The following is a 21,503-nucleotide window of genomic DNA, read 5'->3' as shown; positions in this document are numbered from 1 at the left end:
TGATAATGTTAACTGTACATGTTCTCCAACCATATTCTGGTTTACATGAAGAATAGACCAAGTTTCCAGTAAACTATGGCATTAGCAATGCACTGTTTCAAAATATCTATCGCTATCTTGAAGGTATGGTATCCTGTCATTTATCATCACTCTCTTCAACTCTGCATTATCAGCAAACAAATGGATACTCCTCTTTAAATCCTCACAGGATCATTAATAAACAATTAGGACAGAGTGCATGACATCTCCATTGGTCCTATTACAGAAATCAATTTTTATATCTACTTTCTGATGGATAATAGACTATGTCTAGCATCATCAAATCATAGTAACTTGCTATGTAGCAATCAATCAAACAGCATACAAATTACAAGAATGTAGAGTGAATGCAATCTCCCTTATCCAAGGCAGCCACCAATATTATATAAAATGCAAATTATATACTAAACGAATAACTTCTTTTAACAAATCGAAACATATTTCCCTCATACAGATCATATAAATGAAACAAACTGTTTTTGGCAATCTGCTATGCACATAGACATGGGCAACAGACTGATAGCAGAAGACCCATATAAGAAATTTCTGAGATTATTTGCTTACTAAGTTTCAAAAACATTTCAAATTTAAAAGACAGTCTTACACATTTATATATATTATTAACTAAAACTCCAGAAATTTTGTAAAAATTCATCTTAAAAAAATAACATAAATATATGTGATATAATTTTTCTTATTTTTTTCTTTTATATATGCATAACACAAAAGATTGGTAACCTATACTTACTTAATACCACTGGTGGCCTAAGGATGAGATAATTCATGAACCACATTCTACAGACCACATGGAATGTCTTCAAAACAGAGTGAATATAATGATAGTCTTATTGCCTCTGGCTGAACAATGAAATTCATCTACTGCCTACAAATACACATGCCAAAATGTAATTCAAACTCAGGGCCTGATGATTATGAAAATGCTATCCACTCTTTGTCGGTGAGAAATCTCACTATTATGGAGTTTCTGTATCATGAATGGTATAGCTGCTTTCTAATGATGAGATCTTACTGAAGCTTAAGTGCGGTTAGCCTAGTGGCTTTGCACTTCACAACCATATATGCCTGGGGAAGGAGTGTCCTGGGTTCTATTCCCGTTGCCGACGTGAGGAGCTTAAGGATCTTTCTCAGTCATAGCCAAGTTAGCTGGTCTTGGGCATGGACAGCAGGGTTTTCTCCCACCCAGTTTATCTGGGGTTTTTCATCCCACAAGCAGTCAAACCGGCCCCGTGAACACACACACGGATCTACAGCCATAAATACTTAAACCCCCATGAGGGGGGTCAACTTGCCCCAATAGGGACGAGGGAGAAAAGGGAGGAAACGCCATATGAATAAATAAATAAATAAAACTGAAGCTCAAAATCAGTCTCAACTCTTTCCATAATCTAGGGAGAAATATGTGTCCTAAGAAGTGCATTCTGCATTATGGGTCTCCTAAGATAACTTCACTATAAGTTAATGGCTTTCATAGGCGAGTGGAAATGCAATCCACTATGCTATCTTTGTCAGTGAGAAATCACACTACTATTGAGTTTCTCTATTATGAATAGTATAGCTTCCCAATGACAAGATCTTACTGAAGATCAAAATCAGTCTCAACTCTTTCCATAATCTAGGGAGAAATATGAGTCCTAAGAAGTGTGTTCTGCATTATGCGTCTCCTGCGATAACTTCACTACACATTAACTGCTTTCATAACAAGTAATTAATTGTGAAAATACTCCACATGGAAATATTTGTTTATTTGCACAAGGGTAAAATATGGGTGAAAATAGGACTAATTTTTTAGCAAGTATAATGCTGCTGATGATGCAAAATTGAGTAGTGTAATAGTTAATCAAGGCAATGTAGAGAGCTTGCTGAATGATATATCTTTTGCCTATATTTAAATATGGGAAAAGGTGAGTCAATAGAAACTGGAAATAAAAATTTTTTAAAAAAAACTAGAAAATAAAACATTCCAGTGCTTTATTTTCTAGTTGTGAGTTATGCATTTTGGGATTAAAATATTACAAAGCTATGCACTATACTGATGAAACTGTACTTTAGAAAGTGACGAAGTTAGGGATTTAGGGTTGTTGACAGTTGAAGTTTAGAGGGAATATTGCAAAAGTGGTCAGAGTAGCTCAGAGGATTACTTGATTATTGAAGAACATGCTAACAAGCAGATAAGGAAGTTATCATTCCTTAAAGAAAAGAAAGAAGCCATGGATGACGGACAATATTTTGAGGAAAATATCACAAAGAAGAAAGTTAGTTAACAGTAAAACAGAGGAGAAAAAAAAGCAGTATAAAGACAAAGAGAGATAAGAAGGAAAAAACGAAGAGTGGTTAGATGAAATAAGTAAAGATACAACAGTAAAGGCAGAAAGAAATGACATAAAAGGTGTTTATAAAAACATTAATATGATGACAGGAAGGAGAAAGATGCAAAGGAGTGAAATTCTGATAGAAAAAGAGAAGAGAAGATTTACAGAGATGGGAAGAATATGTAAGTAAACTTTATGAAGACAGAGGAAGAGGAGGAAATCAAATGAAAGAGCATAGTGGGCAGAGGCTGTACATCATGAGGGAGGAATTGAATCTAGCAATTCAAAAGATGAAAGAAGGAAAATCCCCTGGAGTAGATGGTATACAGATAGAACTTATAAGGAATATAGGTGGAAAAGGTATGGAAGTGTTATGGCAAATTATTAATGGAAATTATGAGGGACAAGAATTACCAGAGGAGTTTAGAAGATCAATTTTTATACCCATTCCAAAAAAGAAGGGAGTTTTAGACTAACAATTTTAGAACGATAAGTCTTATAACTCACATATCAAAAATTTTGGCACAAATAATTTTAGAGAGAATTAAGAATAAATTAGAAAAAGAAATGAATGAGGAACAGTTTGGATTCCGAACCAACAGAGGAACTAGAGAGGCTATAACTTGTCTAAGAATTATTGGGGAGAAAACACTAACCATGGGGGAAAGTTGTTTTGGGGATTTCTAGATTTTGAAAAGGCATTTGATACAGTGAAACATAAAAGACTTTTTGACATTCTAGAAAATATTGATATTGACTCTTATGACTTGGAAATTTTTAAGAGATTATATTGGTCACAAACAGCGTTAGTATGTGTGTAAATGGAGAGGAAACAGTAGAATTCCCAGTGGAGAGAGGAGTTAGATAAGGATGCAAGTTATCACTGTTACTGTTTAAGCTTTATAGTGAACAGATGCTTAGAGAGGCACTTGAGGATGTAGAAGAAGGAATAAAAATAAATGGAAGAATCATTAATAACTTAAGATATGCGGATGATGTAGTGGTGACAGCAGAAAGTGAAAATGGATTACAATAAATTGTTCAAAGAATCGAAAACTCTTGTAAAGAGTATGGACTAAGGATTAACGCAAAGAAGACCAAGATAATGATAATGAGCAGAAAAATAGGAGATATTGCAAAGATAAGATGTGGAGGAAAGATTTCAATATTTAAGTAGCTGAATCTCAGAGAAAGGAACTTCAGAGTTGGACATTAGAAATAGAATAGGGAAAGCTAAATTGGCATTTATTGAAATGAAGGGAATTTTAATAAACAAGAATATTAAAATAGGTGTTAGAAGTGGAATAGTTAAAGCAACAGTTTGGAGTATTGCAAGTTATGGAAGTGAGTCATGGACACTCAGAAAAAGAGATATGGAAAGAATTAATGCAATGGAAATGTGGTGTTATAGAAAGATGGAAAAGATTAGCTATACAGAGAGAATATCAAATCAAGAAGTTTTAAGAAGAGTTGAGATGGAAAGAACACTGCTCAAGAATATTATGCAAAGAAAGACCAGATTTCCAGGACATCTTCTGAGAGGTTCTTCGAGACACCTGACAAGAACTATATTACAAGAGAAAGTTGAGGGGAAGAGAAGACGTGGAAGACCAACTAGAGAGTGGTTCAATGACATCATGGAATGGACTGGTTTAAGAATGACGGAGGCAACAGACAGAGAGAAATGGAGAAGAGCTGCTCATCTGCTGCAACCATCTTGCTAGAGGATGCTACCGGATGACAATGACGACAACCGTGTTATAAATAACTCTTTTACTTTCCCGGCATTTCGATCTTCATATTAAGATCATCATCTGGAGTATATACATATATATATATATACAGTACAAGCTGAGTTACATTACATACAGTAAGCTATAGAAACAATGATTCGATCACAGGTTATTCTACTGGCATTACCTCTAGTGGAAAAAAATAAATAGATAATTACAAATTAATTATTTAGAAACTACATCAAGCTAAATTCTATTTATGATAACATGAGCAAACATTCTTTCTTATAGATAGTTTTCTTTCAGTAACAATGATGTCCTATTTTTAGCATTACAATTGTTATTTTTGATTTAGGATCCTGGATTATCTACAGTCCTGTTTATAGTTACTCTTAGAGAGGAAGGTTCCGTGGGTCGAATATGTGCCTTCCATATGTTTGGGATTTTTAGACCATCATTAATGTTCAGATTGGGGTGGTTGATAATAATCTCACAGGCTTCCTTAAATTTGTGTTCATACCATGTTTTGCTGTGATGTAAACAACTGGTGCTTTTCCAGTCAATTCTATGTAAGGGGTTCAGGGCATGATCAGAAAAGCCAGCTTCACCATAGTTATTATATTTAATGTGTCATTTATGTTCTTTTTATCTGATAGGAATTGTGCATCCTGTTTCTCCTATATATGGTATGTTACAGGTACCATAAATACGGTATACTCCATGATGGGTCAGCGGAGGGAGTGGGTCTTTGGATGAGTTGAGTAAGCTTTTTAATTTTGCAGGAGGTTTAAAGGTGGCTTTGAGGTTGTATTTTTGTAGTATTCTGTTTATTTTATCTGATGTCCCTTTAATGTAAGGAATGGTTATAGTTTTATTGTAGTCTGGTTTATCTTTGTTATTTATTGAGGTCTTGTAGAGAATTTTGTTAATAGTGTTTTGGCTGTAACCATTTTTTTTCTTTTCTTTTCTTTACTTTTCAATACTTTTCTAAAAAATGGTTACAGCAAAACACTATTAACAAAATTCTTTACAAGACCTCAATAAAAAACAAAGATAAACCAGACTACAATAAAACTATAACCATTCCTTACATTAAAGAGACATCATATAAAATAAACAGAATACTACAAAAAATACAACCTGAAAGACACCTTTAAACCTCCTGCAAAATTAAAAAGCTTACTCAACTCATCCAAAACCCACTCCCTCCGCTGACCCATTCTGGAGTATACCGTATTGCACCTGTACATACCATATATAGGAGAAACAGGATGCACAATTCCTATCAGACAAAAAAGAACATAAATGACACAATAAATATAATATGGTGAAGCTGGCCTTTCTGATCATGCCCTGAACACCTTACATAAAATTCCTTGGACAGAGGAAAAGGATACACAGTAATATACTTGGATTTCGCAACGGCTTTTGATAGAGTACCTCATGACAGATTGACAGTCAAACTGGAAAGCACCAGTTGTTTACATCACTCCAAAACATGGTATGAACGCAAATTTAAGGAAGCCGCTGAGATTATTATCAACCACCCCAATCTGAACATTAATGATGGTCTAAAAATCCCAAACATATGGAAGGCACATATTCAACCATTGGAACCTTCCTCTCTAAAGAGTAACTATAAACTCTCATCAGAGGATGTAATTATAAATAAGGTGTCAAATCATCCACCAATTGGTGAGAGTGACCATGAAGTGATTACCTGGGTGGTTGCCAGCAGTGCGAGGACCTCTGTGAGAAAAGGATATATGTGGAACTACGGGGGAGATTATGAAGAGCTCAGGAGACAGCTTGTGGGTGTAGCGTGGAATGAGGGGTTAGCTGGAAAAGAGATCAATGCAGCTTGGGGGATTTTCAAAAACTGTTTAGTAGATGCAATGTCTAAATGCATTCCAAGGGTGAGAAGGTTAAATAAGGTGGGTGTGAGATGGATGAATAAAGAGATTAAGCATACGATACAGAGAAAAAGGGTATTGTGGAGGCAGCATAAGAGAAGTGGAAATAACCAATTTCATGAGGTCTACAAAGACCAAGCAAGGAGGGTGACTTGGTTGGTGAGGGTAGTTAAAGAGAGGTATGAATAGCAGTTGGCTAATGAAGCCAAAAAGAATCCTAAGAAATTCTTTCGTTATGTAGCCAGCAAAAGAAAGAATAATTTTGGAAGGATGACATTGATTGGAGAAAATGGTATAAAGACAGCTGATGCAGACTGTGTGGTGGAGATACTTAATGAACAGTTCATAAAGATCTTTCGATCTTGTGAATGTGACTTCATGGAGGGATGGAGAGCAGTTGATGACAGGGAGGAGAGATTGACTGTAGGTGAACAAGAGGTGTATGGGGAGTTGAGTAAACTAGATGTTAATAAGGCTGTGGGACTTGATAATATATCACCACGTATTCTGAAAGAATGTGCCAGGGAGTTGACACCTGCCTTGACATATTTTTTTAATATGAGTCTTGCACTCAGTCAAGTTCCTAAGGAGTGGAGGGAGGGCAAGATTGTGCCACTTCATAAAGGAGGTGATCGAACTCAAGTATCAAACTATAGGCCTATCTGTGTGTCAGGTGTTGTGGTTAAGTTGTTGGAGAAGCTTGTGAGAACTAGGATCCAGAGTTGGGTTGATAACAATGGTATTATCTTTGATGGACAGCATGGATTTGCAAAAGAGAGGTCATGTTTTAGTTATCTACTTACTTATTACAATAAAGTGACTGCTTCCTTGGACAGAGGAAAAGGATACACAGTAATATACTTGGATTTCGCAAAGGCTTTTGATAGAGTACCTCATGACAGATTGACAGTCAAACTAGAGCAGATGGAGTTGGATATTAGATTGGTGCATTGGATTGGAGACTGGCTATCTGATAGGTATCAACAAGTTGTGTATGGGGGAGCGATATCCAGGAAAAGGAAAGTCACTAGTGGAGTGCCTCAGGGGTCTCTTTTAGGTCCATTACTGTTTAACTTATATATTAATGATATAGGTGAAGATTTGGATTGAGATATTCAGTTGTTTGCAGATGATGCAAAGTAACCATAAAGAGTAGTGAAGATGTTGTGGCCTTGCAAGAAGACTTGAATAGATTGAGTGAGTGGGCATGGAAATGGGGATGTAAATTCAATGTTGCAAAATGTAAGGTTTTAAAATTTGAAAACAAAGATGGGATGCAGAATTTATGCTTGGTGATAATATATTGTTGGAGGAAGAGGAAATAAGAGATCTGGGGGGTGATAGTGGATAAGGATCTAAAATTTAGGGGACACATCGCCAAAATTGTGAAGACAACACAAAGGCTTCTGGGAATGATGCAGAGGACGCTGATGTGTAGCAGTAGGGAGAATTTTTGTTCTGTTGTATGAGGCTTTGATTAGGCCACAAATGGACTATTGTACCCAGATTTGGTCACCGGGTTTTCAGCAGGATGAAGAAATGTTGGAAAGGGTCCAAAGGAGACTGACTAAGGTAGTTTCTGACCTCTGGAATGTCGAGTATGAGGAAAGATTGAGAAGATGTAATTTGCAGAGTCTGATGGACAGGAGGAAGAGGGGAGATATGATAGAGACCTACAAGTTGGTTATAGGATCAATGCTGGAGAAGTTTTACAGAGAATAGTGGGAGATCAGGGGGAGAACCAGAGGTCATCCCTGGAAACTGTATAAAGAGGGTGTGAGTAGGGGAGTGAGAGGCAGATTTTTTTGTGCAGAGTTGTGAATGATTGGAATGCCTTGCCTGAGAATGTGGTGTCTGCAAAGAGTTTGAATGTGTTTAAAACACGGTATGATGAGCTGTGTGTGTGATAAAAGGATCTCCTAGATGAGTCTTTGACTTCATGAGGTCTTGGGGTGGTAATAAAAGGAATAATAATAATAATAAACAGGACTGTAGATAATCCAGGATCCTAAATCAAAAATAACAATTGTAATGCTAAAAATAGGGCATCATTGTTACTGAAAGAAAACTATCTATAAGAAAGAATGTTTGCTCATGTTATCATAAATAGAATTTAGCTTGATGTAGGTTCTAAATAATTAATTTGTAATTATTTTTTTATTTTTCTTCACTAGAGGTCATGCTAGTAGAATAACTTGTGATCAATTCATTGTTTCTTTAGCTCACTGTATGTAATGCAACTCAGCTTATGCTGTATATTTGTATATACTCCAGATGATGATTTCAATATGAAGACCAAAACATCAGGAAATTAAGAGTTATTTATAACATGGTTGTAAAGCCCATAATTTCTAAAATGAAAGTCTGGATACAAATGAAATCTCAATGGTATTAAAAATTGTGAACAGAATAGTTAAGAACCAAGTTCATTCCAGGTAGATCAAAAGAACTCAATCCCCATCTCATCTAAAACAGGTCTCAAGCTGTTTACATGTTAGCATAATCTCTTCTGCAGAGACTGAAATATCCTATACAGTACCAAGATGTTCAGGAAGATCTCTGATGTCCTAACCATTATGGTCTTCTGCCATTTGCTAGTCTAAAAATGTCATTATATAATGCCTGGAAAAATGTTACAAGTATTGGAAGGACTGTAGCTTAAGAGTAATGAATCACTCTTACGATGCTGTATACTGCCTACTATAAAACACAACATGATTTTCTACAAAGCGAAGATAAAACTTGGTATGAAAACTATGTTTATCAGCCCTCCAGTCACTGAAATTCCAGCTCAGTTTTAACAACACTAATGATAATATCATTTTGCTGATTGCAATACTTACATAATTCTCTATGGAGATCCCACATTTTATGTCTGTATGCTCATCTCCAGGTTTGAAACATCCATGCATTCTAATTTTATCTAATATCCCTCCATCTTTACATAACTGCAAATTGTAAATGAACTGTACTGGTTGGGGAAGTTGGGTAGAAGCCTCCAAGAACTTCCACATATCTCAGATGCCTTTTTCCATGAAGGCAAGGTTCCAAGGATAAGGAAAAAAAAAACCATACTGCAGGTGAGTAATACTGCTAGACAAACAAGAAATAGGGATTCTTCCACAAGAAAACTTCCAATCTGTGGTGACCACACTAGATTAAAAAGAAACATCCTGAAATAACTTTTCTGGATGTTTCAGATTCTTCCTGAAACATGTTTTTACACACTAAAAAACTGGCTTTGAAATAAGAGGATAAACAATAATAGCCAATATCACACATACAGCTTGTTAGATAACTTTGTACAGGCAAACTTTCAAATTTGTTAAAAATTTCTATATCAAAAATAAGGCAATAAAAATTAAACTCACTTAACAATTTTTATTATAAACCTATCGAAGTACCTCCAATTAGTTTTTTCATATTCTCTTAGGCCCAGCATTGAATGTATAAGTGACTTTTCAGTTTAACATTTATCTAGCTTAAGAAATATAAACACATTATCACAAGAATATTTTAATATTTGTCAAATATTTAGTCTGAAATTAACAGACTATCCTCAGTGGCTTGATAAGAACAGTTGTTTTTACAAAGTAGAATACAAACAATTGATCATTCAAAAGTAGAACGAGCTGTGCGATGTTACATTGCTAAGCACTAAAGAGAGGTAAATTTCATCAGAGTAATGAATAAATTATAGGTATCAATTCACAATTTCATATAATAATCTTAATTTATAAATTCAATTAAAGATAACATTAGACTATTGTAGAAATCAGAAGATCTCAATTAAAAAAAAAAAAAAAAACTAGTGTGTTATCCGGATTAAACTTTCCCATATTTTTGACAAGGATAGGCAATCATTTCGATTCAAGTAAGGGCGTTGAAGTAGGGCCTCAGCACTCTCTTTGAATAGGCGTTCGAATTTATAGCGACATCTGTGTAGAAGGCGAGTCCTGGACCAGAGAATGTTGTGGCTTGTTTCTATCCCATGCTGCGCCAATCCAGACTTATCGGATATGTTGTGCAGAAAGTATGATTGATGTTCTTATATTCTTTTTACTAGAGTGTGTCCGGTTTGTCCAAAGTACGACAGATTGTAGTTACAAGGAACTTGATATACACCAGGCAGTGACATAGTTGAGTGTTTATTGTCAGAAGATGGGAAATATGTGGATATTTTGTTAATAAGGATATAAGTGGCTGTTAAATCATATTTCTTCAGAATTCTTGAAATTGATTCCGAGATTCCGGAAATATATGGAATTGGAACACGACATGTTGATTCTTTGTTGTTCTGGATAGGATTGTAGGAATCGAACGGATGTTGTGTAGTCTTTTCGAAGAAGCCATTTAATTTCATGTGATGTTTTGATAGTTGAAAGTTCTTTCTGTAATTCGTGGGGAGTCAATTAGTTCTAGCTCGTCGAATTAAACATTTTATAAGTCCTGTTTTTGGATAAGGATGATCGGCAGATTGTTTGAGAATGTAACGTCCAGTAAAAGTGGGTTTTCTGTAAACTGTTGTAAGGTGAGCGGATGAGAAGGATGTCTAAAAAGGATAACTTGTTGTCTTTTTCAATCTCCATGGTAAACCTAATATGAGGGTGTAGAGAATTGATTTTGGCTAAAAAGGAAGGGAAGGAATCTCTGTTGTGAGGCCACACTGAAAAAATGTCATCTATATATCTAAGCCAAAAGAGTGGTTGAGGGTATATAGATGAAAAAAGGATATCTTCTAGATGTTCCAAATAAAAGTTGGCTAGAGCAGGTGAAAGTGGACTTTCCATGGCTGTTCCTTCTACTTGGTTGTAGAATTTGTTTTGACACAAGAAATATCCAGGGTGCATGCATGAAATCGAATAATTTTACAATATCTTGTGGGAAGATATCATATAGCAAATGTTAAGGCCTCTTTAAGAGGTACATTACATTGGTAAATAGAGATTCTACATCGAAGCTCACCATAAGATCAGTAGGTTGTAATGAGATATATTTTAATTTGTTTAAGAAATCAGAAGAGTTTTTCAAAAGAGTGCGTGATTTGCTATATGTGATTTCAATAATTTCACTAAATATTTGGCTATGCGGTAAGTAGGTGAATCAATACAGTCAACTATAGGACGGATAGGAATGTCTGTCTTGTAAATTTTTGGAAGACCATAAAATCTAGAAGGTATTGCAAAATGCATTTTTAATCTTTCCATAGTATCTGCATCTATTTGGCAAATATTAAAATATTCTTGAGTTAATGTGTTTATATTTCTTAATTTAATATCACAAGTATCTCTCAAGAATAGAATTTATCTACCTTGCTGTGAAGATTGTCAGGCTACTTCTCATATGACTAACTAATTGCTCAATTGCTCCCAGTATCAGTGAATCAGTTCATCATCAAATTCCTGACATGTACCCTCAAGGGGTGTACAGGATATGATAGTACTACATGAAAAATTTACATCATTACTAACTTCCTATCTACAATTTTCTGCCACATCAGTCTGTTACTTGTCAAGACATCAACATTATCAGATCTTATATTTCTAGTCTAAGGCATTTTGTACCATATCAATCCACCTATATCTTTGCCTTCCTCTGGGTCGTTTACCTGACAACCTGGCAGGGAACACTTGTTTTGCTAATCCTTCCTTGCCAATTCTGTTTAAGTGACCATACCATCTCAGATTAGCTCTGCTGACGCATTCCTGAATGCTGACAATGTCAAGTTCTTTCCTAATATCCTCGTTTTTCTTATGATATTGCCATTGATGCCATCTGTTCACGCCTCCAATCTTTCTTAGGACTCTCATATCTGCAGTCTCTAGTCTTCGGTCAAGTATTTTACTTCTAACCCAGCTCTCAGATCCATAATTTAGTGTTCCGACTAATTTTTCTCTTATTCCATATGAATTTATTCAATTGACTTCCTACCATACCAGTTTTGTTCATTCTGTTGTCTACTTCCATATTTAATTTACCATCTTCACTAAAAATCGTGCCTAAGTAGCTGAAATGTTTTACTTGTTCCACAGGTTCTCTGTTCAGAACGCAGTTGACATTTTCAACGATTCTACCTATTTTCATTGTCTTTGTCTTTTTATTGCTGATCTTCATACCATATCTATTACGACAGTTATTCAATTTAGTCAGCGAATCTTGCAAACTTGTAGCGGATTTATTTAGAAGAATAACATCGTCCACATAAAGCAAAGAGCTGGGATTAACATCTCCAATTCTGATATTATGTTTAATACAACTTTCCTTCATAATGTGATCCATATAGATAATGAATAACAGAGGGGATAATGTACATCCTTGTCTCACACCAGATTTTACATTAAACCATCTTCCTGTACTTCCTTCAATTCTAACTGCTGACTTACAACTCAATCAAATAAAGACTAAGTATTGCTTGATATAATGCCCCATTGACACCATATAACTGTAGTGTATTGAATAGCTTCTCTCTTGGCACCTTGTCGTATGCCTTTTCCAGATCGACAAAACTTAATTACAGATCTTTGTTATATTCCATGCTTTCTCAACTGTTGTCGTAAAGTGAAGATCTGATCCTGACAGCCTCTATTTGGCCTGAATCCAGCTTGTTCTTCACCAAGCTTTTCTTCCACAATTCTTCTCAACCATTTCTCAAGTATACTGGCATAAATCTTGCCTGGAACAATCAGTAGGGCTTTTTCTACTTCAAGTATGGATATGTATTCCTGACTGTATGCCTGTTGAGTGTTTTTTTACCACTGTGCTATCACTGCTTGTTTCATTTAGCAATTTTTCGAAGTAATTACTCCATACTTGAATGATATGTTTTTCTCCAGTTTACAGCATTCTTTCCTCCATTTCTAAGCTTCTTCAACAACCTCCAGAATATCTTACCACCTTCTTGATATTTATTTTCCATGTTCTTGCCAAAGTCGTCCCATGACTTTTGTTTAGCTAATTTTACGCAGTGTTTAGCTTTCTTACATTTGTCCCTGTATTCTCTAAGAGCACAAGCTGACTTATTTACCAGGAACTTCTGAGATGCTTTCTTCTTTTCCTTCACTGCCTCTGTTACTTCATGTCCACCATGGAGTTCTGATTTTTCTATCCTTGCAGACAACCTCACCACATGCCTCTCTGGCTGAATCAAACAGGGTTTTCTTCACGGTTTGCCACTGAATCTCCAAGGTTTGGTTCTTGTTCTCAAACTCTTTCATTTTTTCTTCAATAATCTTTGTGTATTTTAGTCTACAGTTCACATCTGAGAACTGCTCAACTTTTATTCGCTTTAAAACTTTCTTACATGTCATTCTTTTCAATATGAAATTCAATTTTATCCTACTCAAGACTAAATAATGATCGCTTCCAATTTCAAATCCTCTGAACACTCTGGTGTCCTGCGCCAGGAAGAAAACATCACTATCAACAGTAACATAGTCAATGAGACTTTTCTTATTCCTTGCCTCTTCTCTCCATGTGAATTTGTGCACATTTTTATTTTGGAACATTGTGTTAGTAATAACCAGTCCATGTCCTGAGCAGAAATCCAACAGGCATTTGCCATTATTATTAGCTTTGCTCTTTTTTCCAAATTCCTCCAAAATATTTTTGTATGTCTGACAATCACTTCCTTCTCTGCTATTTAGATCCCCAACTTTTCCTTTTTCATTGTGTCAGTAGCTTTCTCTAGAGCCTCAAAAAAATTCCTCCACTTCTATCTTAGTAGAACCTTCTGTCTGACCATAGGTGCAAATAAGTCTCATTGTCCAGTTCCCCATTCTGATATTTGCCCACATCACTCTACTTGAGACTGCCTGCCATTCAAGAAGATTAGCCTTGTATTTAGTGTAGAATAATATGGCTACCCCTTTTTCTCCTTGATTGTCATTGCCTGAATATAACATTTTGTATTTATTGCTCAGAAAGATCTCACCAGTTTTTGTCTTTTTTGTTTCCGTCATCCCTATTATGTCGATCTGGTACTTATTTAATTCCTAAGCTAGCTCCATTTCTTTGCCATTCAGGCTTCTTATGTTGATAGTACCAATCTTTAACTCTGGTGATGTTGAGTTGGGTGTGCTTTCAGATTTGTTCCAGTAGCTGACTTTTCGCTGTTCACCCTTGTTCCGTGGCGAAAACAATGGAGAGGCATTGTTTAACTGGGCGATGCCGCAGCCGGCATGAAATTTTGTCATGTTGTACCGTCATTTTGTATATTGATTTAAGCCAATAAGAATACAATTTGGTCAGCTAAATCCCAAATTGCCAGCCCATCCTCGTTCGTTCAGTATCCAGGTAGATACCCAACAGGGTGCACCACGAGAAAGGTGAGGATTGGACATTAGGTCAGAAGCCCTGGTCGGTTCTCTGCATTCCTTTAAAGGCTATGTGGAGGTCTCCTCTCAGTTATACAGCTTTGACCCAAGATCAAATTATAATAAACAGATGAATATAATCTGTTGATGTAGCTGAACAAATGGTGGACTAAAAAGTCACAATTAACAAACAAACCAAAAGCATGCAATATCAACAAAGGATGGGGAAGCTAACTGAAGCTCAAAGACATGAATGAGCACATTTGATGCAATCCTGTAAAATGCACCATTTAACATTAACTATATTTGTGTTTATACTGGGTAAGGAAAATGAAGATTTTTTTAATCACTATCATACATATCATACAATAGTCCACAAGGTATAGAGCAAATAAGTGTGTGGCGTATGTGTGTGTGCGCGTACGCATACAAGCTGCTGTTTACATTCTTCTTAAAGAGCTGGAAGATGTAGTCTGTAAGGGAAAGTTATTTTCTTATCTTTCTTATTTTTCTTATATTCTTATCTACGTTGTCAATTCCTTAAGTGATTTAGTAATGCATAACCAACGTATAAGCTTGTCTACGAGAATTACCATCGTCCATGGAGATGCTATCGCATGGAAGGCCCACCAATACCGTAAGATGAAGTTGAAGTTATCAAGACAATTAAATCATATAACTTTCCTAAAACGCTGCCGGGATAATCAGGAAATCCCAAATTATGTAAAATTCAATCACCGTTTTGTTTCACAAAAAACTCTCCATATCTATAACCACGCCAGCTACTCTTTGCTTCAGGAACAAATCGCCGCCACGTGGTTTCTCTTAGCTGACATTAACAAAGCTATCTGTGCTCTTGAAGAAGAGCTTTCGTGCACTTTAAATCATGAGCTTTGGTCAATTTTACATGATGTCTTGTGTACAGCAGCAGACAAAGAATTTGAAAAAAATACAAGGTCGACAGATCAAAAAATTCAAAAAATTAAAAAAAACTCTACCGTCAATCCAAAACTTCCTACCAATACCGTAATCAACCATTCTTCAGTCACCCTGAAGCACTCAACACGCTTTCACATAGCCAAAACTTCGCCATTGCTCGCAAAAAAATACCTAGTGAGGATATTATGATCCAGATCGAACACGGAATCTGCCACCTTCTGAATCAAATCGCTAACAGTGTAAGACTGGATGTAACTTGTGTCCTCTCCAAAGCAAGACCACCAAAAACCAACATACCCAACAAGGAATATAAAGTTCTGCAGGTAAGCTTAATGCTCTTCTATTAGATCGGACTACTTATCTCCATATCGAATACAATCCCACCAACTCACAAATCAGAAAACTTCACAGGATCCTCAAGAAAGTCACTTCTTGGCCTGTAGAAGTTACTAACAGATTAAAACCGTTTAACTCTATACACCCCCACCCCCCGTTATTTATGGACTCCCAAAAATACATAAAGAAAATGTGCCATTACGTCCCATAGTGGATGGCATTGATTTCCCCACATGCAAATTAGCTAAACATTTGGCCAAAGCACTCACACACCATACTGGCAACACACCATCACACATAAAAAACTCAGCCCACTTCAAAGCCACCATAGAAAACCTTACACTCCAACATACTGACATAATGATCAGCTTTGACGTCTCCTCCTTATTCACAAATGTCCCACTCAAGGAAACTTTAGAGCTAATCCAAGCTAAATTTTCTCCCGATATCTCAGCCCTATTTCAATTTACAATGAACTCAGGCTATTTCGTTTGGCAGGGAAAATTCTACAAACAAATAGAGGGGACAGCCATAGGTTCACCACTCTCCCAACCCTTGAGCAATTTCTTTATGGAGACCTTTGAAGAAAAAGACTTAGCCTCTGCCCCACAAAAACCAACCATATGGCTTCACTACGTCGATGATGTGTTTGCTATTTGGCCACATGGCTCTGATATACTCCTCTCCTTCTTAACACACTTAAACAACCAACACTCCAGAATCAAGTTCACTCTGGAAAAAGAGGAAAAGAACAACCTCCCTTTCCTAGACACACTAGTCACCTGCCAGCCTGATGGAACCTTGGTTTTCTCAGTTTATAGAAAACCCACACATACAGGCAGGTACATTCACCAACAATCCCCCCCCCCTTCACAACAAAGGATTACTCTAAATCCATCACCATTCTCCTACATCCGAGGCACTTCGTAAAAAATTACCAATTTTAAAAAACATGACTTGACCTCCTGTTACAGACCATACAGAAAATTGGCATCCCTTATCCACTCCACTAAAGACCAACCACTTCCCTAGACCTACCTGGTGTATACTAGGTCCCTTGCAGCTGTAAACTGTCTTACTTTGGCCAAACAGGCAGGACAGCAAATATCAGAATTTCGGAACACAAGGACTACATCCGGTTTCACAAGTACAGCCACTCTGGTCTTGCAGACCATGCTCTGGATACACGCCACAAAATACGGTGAAGAAAGCTGCAGTAATACACTGTAGCAAACACAAATTCGAAAGACTATTCATGGAATCAGCCTCAGCCCTAAGAAACTCTCCAAACCTCAACAAATTTGGTTGTATGAGACTGCCCCAAATTTGGGAGGCTTACATCAACAGACTTTCAGCCCAACGGCCAAGAATACCTACTTAGCCTGCTAGGGGTACCATCAGGACTTTTAGGAGAACAATAGCTTCATCACTTCATTCTCAGTTACTGTGTTGTAGTGCCTACGTGACGTGCCTTTTTTTTTGTAAGTTACTTTTGAAGATGGCAACGTGACGTTGCCGAAATATCAGAAATATTTATTAAAGTATAATTTAATTTATATTCTTATCTACGCTGTCAATTCCTTAAGTGATTTAGTAATGCATAACCAATGTATAAGCTTGTCTACGAGAACTACATGGGAAAGGCTACAGTATTTCAGAGAACTAAGGCATATTTAATAAATGAAGACTGGAAGCAACAGATTCAGAGTCTGCAGTTCAAAAAGAATGTTAAACAGCCATTCCTTGTGTTCTGTAGGTTTAGCAGAAATGGGGGAGGTGCCACTTCTGAACAATGTCCATGAAAATATATCTGTAGAAGAGAAACAATGCAGAAACTGTCTATGAGAAAATGGCTGAAGAGAGAAACTGGGAGAAGAGAGGTTCATCAACCAACTGGACCACTCTTTTGAAAAAGAATCGACAAAAACAGGCAAAACTGTGTTTTAGGAGAAATGAAGATGACTAGGTTGTTGTTGCCAAAATGAAGGATAGTGTGAAAATCAGTGTTCAGGGCACTTCTTATATTTGATCTTGAAGCTCAAGATGTATGAGCAGTGCTAGGTTTGTCATATGAGCATGACATGAATAGGACTTCAGCAAAACTGTGAATAGAGTATGAGGTCAGTAAGAACAGATCATTTATATACGAGTATATAGGAAGAGGGTGGATGAAATAATAACAGTATGAAGATCTATTAATGTGGAAATCTACAGAGAGAGAGCACACTTACCACCATTATGTAGTAAATGACCTGAGAGAAAACTGGTAATTCAATTACAAAAGGAAGAAGGCAGACCAACTTTGCTGAGAAACCCTTGGTGTCAGATGCATATCAAATACTTTGGAAATGTTGAGTGCAACAGCACAAGTTTCTCCAAATTTTTCAATGGTACAAGTCCAGAGGTGGGTTATATAGGCAAGAAGATCTGGTGTAGAACTTGATTGGTGAAATACATACTGGTGGTCAATGAATCTGTTGTGATTTTGATATAGTGGAGAGAATGCAAAGAAGAGTGTTAAACATTATTACAGGATTGTGGAATACTGATTATGAAGACAGATTGAGAATGTCTAGACTGCAGACACTAGCCAACAGGAGAAAGAAGGGTGATATGATTGAGACTTACAAACTTTTGAAAGAGTCATACAGGATTTCAGTTGATGAAATTTTTCATTTTATGGAAGGTGGGAAAAGGACAAGAGGGCATCCTTGGAAGCTGAGAATGAATGCTGCTAAGAAGGGGGGGGGGGGGGAGCTAGATTTTTCTCTCATAGGGTGGTGCGTGATTGAAATGGGTTGCAAGATGCTGTGTGTGTGCAAGCAGGGTGTATGAATTCAAGAATAAGTATGACAGGTATGGCCTCCTTCGATGAGTCCCTGACTCCCTGGCGGTCTCTCTTAACAATAATAATAATAATTAGATGATGGTTCTTCAAATATTGAATAAGTCGACTATTGATGACCTTCTCCATTACTTTAGACAATTAATGAGTTTCCAGAGCAATAGGTAGATAGTTGAATATTAGATACTTATCACTTTTTTTTTTTTTTGAGAACTAGCTGTATATGGGATTGCTTCTATGCAATAAGGTGGATGCCAACTGAGTATAATATAATGTATGAATTTATACATTATAATATAATGTATAAAAGAACAGGTATTAGTTCAGGAGCACATCTCTCAAACACAACTAGTGGAATTCCATCAGAACCAGAAGAGCTTTTTCAGCTTCCTGGTTATTCAAAATTCTTCTGATATCTTTCTAGCACAAGGCCAGAGGAGGCATGCAGTGTTCTTGGTAAAGAAGGAGGCAATCTGCTTTCATCAGCTATGTGGGAGTTGGATGAGAAGAATGATGCAGGAGGCAAGACTTATCTTTAGGTGATATCACAATGACACTATTTCTTATTATAATTATTAATATCAGACCTCCTAGGAGTCAAAAGACTCATCACAGGATGTCCACATTCCCACATGAAATGATCATCAAACCATGTATGAACTAATTCACAGTTTCTGCACTTGCCATATTTTTAGATAATGCATCCCATTCAACAATCACTCTTCATGCAAAAAACCTGCTCCTCATTCCCTTACTCACACTATTTTTATACAGTTTCCCCTTCCTTATACATAAGGAAGGGGAAACTTGCTCTTGCTCTACCCTTTCTCCATCTACTCTATGAAAAACCTACTTCGTATTAATCTGATAATAACAACTGCTCACTGACTTGTGCATATCAATCATATCTCATTTCATCTATTCACAAAGCTCTGCAAGTTTTGCCAGAATATGGGATATGATTCTGCAAGAATCATATCCCATATTCTGGCAAAACTAAAATCAATGAAAACTAAAATCAAGAAAATAATTTTTTGGTATCTTTAATTTATAATGCACCTAGCATTGTGTAAGTTGCTTGTAAAGAGAATAAACACGAACAACAGGAAGGAGCAAATCCAACCAGTCCAAATCCAATCCAATATATCACTTGCAGACCAGAAGAGAAGCCAAAACTTCACTTGATTCCATAAACAAGAGAAACACATAGATTTCTTGTACATAACAATCTAAAGGAGAAGTTGAACTCCTGCCAACTGAACACCAGTTATTGTCCTTCATACAGAAAGTGCGAGGCTCTCCTCATAAATTAACCACAGCTCTCAAATACACCACAAGAATACCTTAACTCATATCATCACAGCTCCAGGAGTTACATTCAAAACTAAAAAACAAAAGAACACAGCAGAAGTCAACAGATGCAAATGCATATATTATCTAATCAACAAGCTGGCAGAATACTAAGAACAATACTAAAGGAAATCAACTCAATTCAACAGTTCAACTGTTGTTCACTCAATTTTATGCAGAACTACAAAGCTGGCAATTATGACAAACTTAGGTGGCAATTTTGAGCAATGTCATGGCATAAGAAGCTACATGGAATGAATGTCATTTAGTGCATGGGAAGTAGTCAGGGACTGTTTGAGCAAGGCAGTATCAGACTACATACCCAGGGCCTGGAGGATAAACCAAATAATGATTAAGTAGATGAGTAGCAATATAAAGCAAGAGTTGAAAAAAAAAAAAAATGAAAGCATTGTCGATATAAACAAAAAGGTGATCAGCATGCTCATGAGCAATATAAAGCACAAGCAAGAATGGTACCACGTACATTAAGGAAGGCTAAATCAGATTTTGAGAGAAAATTATTTAAGCAGGCCAAAGTAAATCCAAAAGAGTGTGTTTGCTACATAGCAAGTAAGAGAAAGAATGATGATTATGGTAAGATAACTTTACTCAGTGCTGATGGCAGGAAAAGCAGAAGAAATAAGTTCAGTTACTAAATGATGTGAGATCTGATGTGAGAAATGAGGAAATAGATGAACTGGAGTTACTCAATATATTGAAAAATATCATAGTGAATACAGCAGTAGGTCTGGAAAGTATGTGAGCTCGTGCGACATTGTCATAGCACAAGTGAACTGGTAGTGCCTCTGATGAAGTTGTTTAAGGGAGTGTAAAGAGAGTAAGATAGTTCCATTATATAAAGGTGGCTCCAAGACAGATTACAGACCAATTAGTATCTCTGGAGTGGTGGTCAAAGTATTAGAAAAGTTGGTTAAAAGTAAAATTCAGGAATCGGTGGATAGATATATGATACTCTATAGGGGGCAGCATGGCTTTGTAAAAGGGAGGTCCTGCCTCAGTAATTTATTTATATTTTATAATAAGATGATAGCAGAATTGGATAAAGGAAATAGATACACTATGATACTGCTGGACTCTGCAAAGGCATTTGATAGAATACTATATGGAAAACAGAAGTTGGAGCAAATGGAAATTGATATGAGGTTGGTAGCATGGATAGGGGCGATGGGCTGATAGACTACGTACACAACCCTCAGACATCAGAGGGTTGTGTACGTAGATGGAATCAAGACAAATGAGGATGACTAGTAGAGTGCCCTAGGGCCTCTACACTATGACCATTACTCTTTAATTTGTACATTAACGATATAGCAGAAGATAATAGGATAATATTCAATTGTTTGCTGATGATGCAAAACTGGGGAGGACGACAATTAATAAACTGTTGTTTAATTAATAAACACTTGTGATAATGACAGGTTTCTTCAAATTAGCACAAAGAATAAGTAATACTATTTATTTAAGGCCATATATTTCAGCCTGAATATTACAGGCCATCATCAGTGGCCACAACAGCTAATTATAAGGTAGAACATGTTCTACTTTGTAAGTAACATTTACATTGCATTTGTAATTAACTTACAAATTAACATATGTAATTAACTCGTTAATTTGTAAGTTAATTAAACAGCATGTAAATTTCTGCTAAAGAACAAATCTCCTGGCCTGGATGGATTTAGTTCTTC

General features: G+C 36.4%; 1 protein-coding gene across 1 annotated transcript in view; it reads right to left on the bottom strand.

Annotated features, from left to right (window-relative positions):
* LOC150104082 (transient receptor potential cation channel subfamily M member-like 2) overlaps window positions 1-21,503 on the bottom strand; it is a 580,140-nt gene that overhangs the window by 487,509 nt on the left and 71,128 nt on the right. The gene's annotated exons all lie outside the window — the stretch shown is intronic.

This window comes from Typopeltis vanoorti, chromosome 8 (assembly GCF_054136105.1).
Source record: "Typopeltis vanoorti isolate ZY-2024b chromosome 8, IOZ_Tvanoo_1.0, whole genome shotgun sequence".
In the NCBI taxonomy this organism is placed as follows: Eukaryota; Metazoa; Arthropoda; class Arachnida; order Uropygi; family Thelyphonidae; genus Typopeltis; species Typopeltis vanoorti.
This window is presented reverse-complemented; position numbering and strand designations above follow the sequence as displayed.